The 6,082-nt window shown below is 40.7% G+C and overlaps 2 non-coding genes and 1 pseudogene across 2 annotated transcripts; all 3 read left to right on the top strand.

The window, feature by feature from the left end:
- Positions 1–510: 510 nt before the first annotated feature.
- On the top strand, positions 511–2,432 carry LOC130899785 (small subunit ribosomal RNA). The gene has a single exon (XR_009060086.1). It is a non-coding gene; the product is annotated as a small subunit ribosomal RNA (ribosomal RNA).
- Positions 2,433–3,542: 1,110 nt separating this feature from the next.
- LOC130899771 (5.8S ribosomal RNA) lies at positions 3,543–3,698 on the top strand. Its single transcript, XR_009060074.1, has one exon. It is a non-coding gene; the product is annotated as a 5.8S ribosomal RNA (ribosomal RNA).
- Positions 3,699–4,410: 712 nt separating this feature from the next.
- LOC130899792 (large subunit ribosomal RNA) overlaps positions 4,411–6,082 on the top strand; it is a 4,892-nt pseudogene continuing 3,220 nt past the window's right edge.

Here is a 6,082-nt window from a genome sequence, read left to right as displayed (position 1 = left end):
TATAATATACACAATATTTGCGATAACTCTCATTATTCCGTGCGAGAATAAAAATTTCGTTCATTATTACCTAATGTATAAACCATGTCGCTTACAATCTAGCGAAGGGTAGAGATAATGTCGAAATTGTAGCCCGGTCGACGTAATCATCTAATTTTTCTCATTTCGATTAAATTTAGATAGATTTATAGTCGATTCGGTGAAATTTTATAAAATAAGAAAAAATATAAATAAAGCGTGGCGCTGAAAATTATATATTTTCAATAATAAGCGCAGCAAACACGCAAAAGAAAAAGTAAATAACAATGTGTTTATACACGGAATATAGATGATTATTATATTATGTATAAATATAAAGTATATATGTAATATAAAAAACATCATCATAATTTATCCTCTTTTGGATATTGTTATTAAAACTTTTTCGATAATAGTTTTTTATTATAAAATATATATATATATATAATAATAATAGTAATAATATATATTATATATATTATAAAACACAGTTCCCTGGTTGATCCTGCCAGTAGTCATATGCTTGTCTCAAAGATTAAGCCATGCATGTCTCAGTACAAGCCAAATTAAGGTGAAACCGCGAAAGGCTCATTAAATCAGTTATGGTTCCTTAGATCGTACCCACATTTACTTGGATAACTGTGGTAATTCTAGAGCTAATACATGCAAACAGAGTTCCGACCGGAGACGGAAGGAGCGCTTTTATTAGATCAAAACCAATCGGTGGCGGGCTTGCTCGTCATCGTACAATTTGGTGACTCTGAATAACTTTTCGCTGATCGCACGGTCTCGCACCGGCGACGCATCTTTCAAATGTCTGCCTTATCAACTGTCGATGGTAGGTTCTGCGCCTACCATGGTTGTAACGGGTAACGGGGAATCAGGGTTCGATTCCGGAGAGGGAGCCTGAGAAACGGCTACCACATCCAAGGAAGGCAGCAGGCGCGCAAATTACCCACTCCCGGCACGGGGAGGTAGTGACGAAAAATAACGATACGGGACTCATCCGAGGCCCCGTAATCGGAATGAGTACACTCTAAACCCTTTAACGAGGATCAATTGGAGGGCAAGTCTGGTGCCAGCAGCCGCGGTAATTCCAGCTCCAATAGCGTATATTAAAGTTGTTGCGGTTAAAAAGCTCGTAGTCGAATCTGTGTCCCACGCCGCTGGTTCATCGTACGCGGTGTTAACTGGCGTGTCGTGGGACGTCCTGCCGGTGGGCTTAGCTCGCAAGGGCGGCCCAACTCAATCCCGCCGCGGTGCTCTTGACTGAGTGTCGAGGTGGGCCGGCACGTTTACTTTGAACAAATTAGAGTGCTTAAAGCAGGCCAAAATTTTGCCTGAATACTGTGTGCATGGAATAATGGAATAGGACCTCGGTTCTATTTTGTTGGTTTTCGGAACCCCGAGGTAATGATTAATAGGAACGGATGGGGGCATTCGTATTGCGACGTTAGAGGTGAAATTCTTGGATCGTCGCAAGACGGACAGAAGCGAAAGCATTTGCCAAAAACGCTTTCATTGATCAAGAACGAAAGTTAGAGGTTCGAAGGCGATCAGATACCGCCCTAGTTCTAACCATAAACGATGCCAGCTAGCGATCCGCCGACGTTCCTCCGATGACTCGGCGGGCAGCTTCCGGGAAACCAAAGCTTTTGGGTTCCGGGGGAAGTATGGTTGCAAAGCTGAAACTTAAAGGAATTGACGGAAGGGCACCACCAGGAGTGGAGCCTGCGGCTTAATTTGACTCAACACGGGAAACCTCACCAGGCCCGGACACCGGAAGGATTGACAGATTGAGAGCTCTTTCTTGATTCGGTGGGTGGTGGTGCATGGCCGTTCTTAGTTGGTGGAGCGATTTGTCTGGTTAATTCCGATAACGAACGAGACTCTAGCCTGCTAACTAGGCGTATTTCGACATCCCAAAGGCCCGTCGGTATTGAGTTTCGGCTCTTGCCGTTCGCGGTTTTTACTGTCGGCGTACAAATAATTCTTCTTAGAGGGACAGGCGGCTTCTAGCCGCACGAGATTGAGCAATAACAGGTCTGTGATGCCCTTAGATGTTCTGGGCCGCACGCGCGCTACACTGAAGGAATCAGCGTGTCCTCCCTGGCCGAGCGGCCCGGGTAACCCGCTGAACCTCCTTCGTGCTAGGGATTGGGGCTTGCAATTGTTCCCCATGAACGAGGAATTCCCAGTAAGCGCGAGTCATAAGCTCGCGTTGATTACGTCCCTGCCCTTTGTACACACCGCCCGTCGCTACTACCGATTGAATGATTTAGTGAGGTCTTCGGACTGAGCGCGGTGGCGTTTCGGCGTCGCCGATGCTTCGGAAAGATGACCAAACTTGATCATTTAGAGGAAGTAAAAGTCGTAACAAGGTTTCCGTAGGTGAACCTGCGGAAGGATCATTACAGAGTATTTGTTCGTTTTTAAACAAAAAAAAAAAAAACGAAATCAAGTCTGTATTAATTGTAAAAGAGAATTTTCTTCTACAAAATTATCGAACTCTTCAAAAGAAATTTATATATGTTATATATATATATATATATATATATATATATATATATTATAGATGTATATATATTGAAATCTTTTTTTAATTTTTACAAAATTCGAACAAGTTTCGAATAAAATTAAAAAAAAAAAGATAAATATAATTCATACGTCTATAAAAATATATTTACATATATAAATTTTTCCAATAAAAATATAACGAAAAATTTTTATCATAGTTTATAGAAGGCGTCGACGACGATGACGACACAACAATAACAACATATGTATTATTATATATTATAACGATTGACGGAACGATCATTAACAAAATTTCTTGTTAACTAAAAACGTTCTGATAAAGAATCGTTATTATAATAAACGAAAAATATATAGTTTATTGAAACGTCGTCTGTTGTCGTGTGTGTGTCTATATTTTTATGGATAAATTTTATTTCGTTTATTATATTATTACTTAAGTTTTTTATCGTTTGAAGGTAATACAAGAAAATATCGACAAGATTATATGTGATGATTATGTTATTGAGACATTTTCATCCGGGTACCTAAACGAAATTTAAGCACATGTCGATTCTATCGATATGTATAAAAATTCGTTTTAGAAATAATATTTTATGTATTATTTCGAAGGTGTTCGAAGATTTACGCCCGACCGTCGAAATTTGTATAAAACTTTCAAGATAAAAAAAAAACTGTAATAATATAAAGAGGAGGAATATATCGTGCGAGATATCTGTCTATGCGCGCCTCGTTTGTAATAAAACATGTGCAGCGGTTAAAATTTATCAGATATATCAAAGTACGATATTATAATTTCTCTAAAAGTTTCGAATAATTACCATTTATTATAATATATATATATATATATATATATATATAAAAAATGTCGTTATATAAATTTTCTATACGCGTATAAGATATTATAATAATATTATTAATTTAATAATAATCAAATATTAAAAATACGACGAATAGAATATGAGAAAACGACATAATAATAAAATGATTACCCTGAACGGTGAATCACTTGGCTCGTGGGTCGATGAAGAACGCAGCTAATTGCGCGTCAACTTGTGAACTGCAGGACACATGAACATCGACATTTCGAACGCACATTGCGGTCCTCGGATACTCGTTCCCGGACCACTCCTGACTGAGGGTCGTATCAATTTAAAAGACTGCTTAGAATTTAAAATTTTTCTATTTATTAAAGAAAAATAATGCCTAAGCGTGTTGGATGTGAAACAATAACGCACACTAATTAAGAAAAAACACATGCACATACAAACTTGTGCGTATTTTTTTTTGTATTTGTGCGGCATCCTAAAGTGCGAAAAGCAGCGTAAATTTTTATAGAAAAAGTTACGCAATTTTTGAACACAACCCGCTATACCATAAATTAATCGTGTATTTATATGAAATACATAAAATTTGTTTGGTAGAGAGTTATATTTATATATAATATATATATATATTATACATATATACGACGTATATATAGTCGATAAATAAGTGTGTGTATATATAATATATTTATGATAAAATGATAACGCGGTCGTCGTGTCCGAGAGAAATAATAAAGTTTCGAAGACTGGACGTCTGACCAGTGTTTTATTTATATCATTTATACACACGGTATATCGACAAAATATATGAATTATATATATTAAAAATATTATATATGTATAAAGGCTGGTGGTGTGTTGCTGATGCTGATGCTGATGCTGATGCTGATGCTGATGCTGATGCTGATGCTGCTGCTGCTGCTGCCGACTCTTTAAATAAAAACAAATAATGTTATATTTCATATGAGAGATGATTATGATAGTTTGGCGAATTGTATTTAAATATTATACGAGATATATTATAATATATCGACCTCAGAGCAGGTGAGATTACCCGCTGAATTTAAGCATATTACTAAGCGGAGGAAAAGAAACTAACTAGGATTCCCTCAGTAGCTGCGAGCGAACAGGGAAAAGCCCAGCACCGAATCCCGTGGTCGATATCGGCCACCGGGAAATGTGGTGTTAGGGAGGATCCGTTTATCACGAGATCGTGCGGCGCGTCCAAGTCCTTCTTGAACGGGGCCACAGCCCATAGAGGGTGCCAGGCCCGTAGCGACCGTTGCCGATTGCGTGAGGATCTCTCCTGAGAGTCGGGTTGCTTGAGAGTGCAGCCCTAAGTGGGTGGTAAACTCCATCTAAGGCTAAATATGACCACGAGACCGATAGCGAACAAGTACCGTGAGGGAAAGTTGAAAAGCACTTTGAAGAGAGAGTTCAAGAGTACGTGAAACCGTTCAGGGGTAAACCTGAGAAACCCGAAAGGTCGAAAGAGGAAATTCATTCGCGTTTCGATAATTGAAGTTGAACGTTTGTATGACGGATATTGTTTGTGTTTCGGCATATTACAATAAATCGCGTTTTACGTTTTTCTAATCGATATCGAACGCGTGCACTTTTCCTCTAGTAGGACGTCGTGATCCGTTGGGTGTCTGTCTAAGACTCGAGGTGGTAGACCACTTGATTTTATTCGAATTCATGGGGACCCTCGATGTTCCGACAGACTCGCTCGACGGTAGAAATATGGCGCGGGGCCGCTAGATTAATTAGCGTTCGGCCCGTAGCAAGAGCGTTTCGTGTTTGACGGTAATCGGACATAATGCCGATTCTGTCCCGGAACGACTGTTGGTTACGGTGTTCTCGAACAGACCTCGTTTTGAAACGCCGATCAACGACGCTATCGATTTGGGTAATTTCAGGACCCGTCTTGAAACACGGACCAAGGAGTCTAGCATGTGCGCGAGTCATTGGGAAATAACTAAACCTAAAGGCGTAATGAAAGTAAAGGTTTACCTCGCGTAGACCAAGGGAGGATAAGCGATTTGCAAATAAAAATTGTAAACGCTTCGCACTCCCGGGGCGTCTCGTTCTCATTACGAGAAGAGGCGCACCAAGAGCGTACACGCTGGGACCCGAAAGATGGTGAACTATGCCTGGTCAGGACGAAGTCAGGGGAAACCCTGATGGAGGTCCGTAGCGATTCTGACGTGCAAATCGATCGTCGGAACTGGGTATAGGGGCGAAAGACTAATCGAACCATCTAGTAGCTGGTTCCCTCCGAAGTTTCCCTCAGGATAGCTGGCGCTCGTAGCGTACGAGTTTCATCCGGTAAAGCGAATGATTAGAGGCATTGGGGTCGAAACGACCTCAACCTATTCTCAAACTTTAAATGGGTGAGATCTCCGGCTTGCTCGAACTTATGAAGCCGCGAGACTCGAATCAGAGTGCCAAGTGGGCCATTTTTGGTAAGCAGAACTGGCGCTGTGGGATGAACCAAACGTCGAGTTAAAGCGCCAAAATCGACGCTTATGGGATACCATGAAAGGCGTTGGTAACTTAAGACAGCAGGACGGTGGCCATGGAAGTCGGAATCCGCCAAGGAGTGTGTAACAACTCACCTGCCGAAGTTACTAGCCCTGAAAATGGATGGCGCTGAAGCGTCGTGCTTATACTCGACCGTCAGCGGCATGTGCGGTTCGCGT

Source organism: Diorhabda carinulata, chromosome 11 (genome assembly GCF_026250575.1).
Source record: "Diorhabda carinulata isolate Delta chromosome 11, icDioCari1.1, whole genome shotgun sequence".
NCBI classification, from domain to species: domain Eukaryota; kingdom Metazoa; phylum Arthropoda; class Insecta; order Coleoptera; family Chrysomelidae; genus Diorhabda; species Diorhabda carinulata.
Note: the sequence above shows the minus strand (reverse complement) of the source record. Positions and strands in the feature narration are given on the sequence as shown.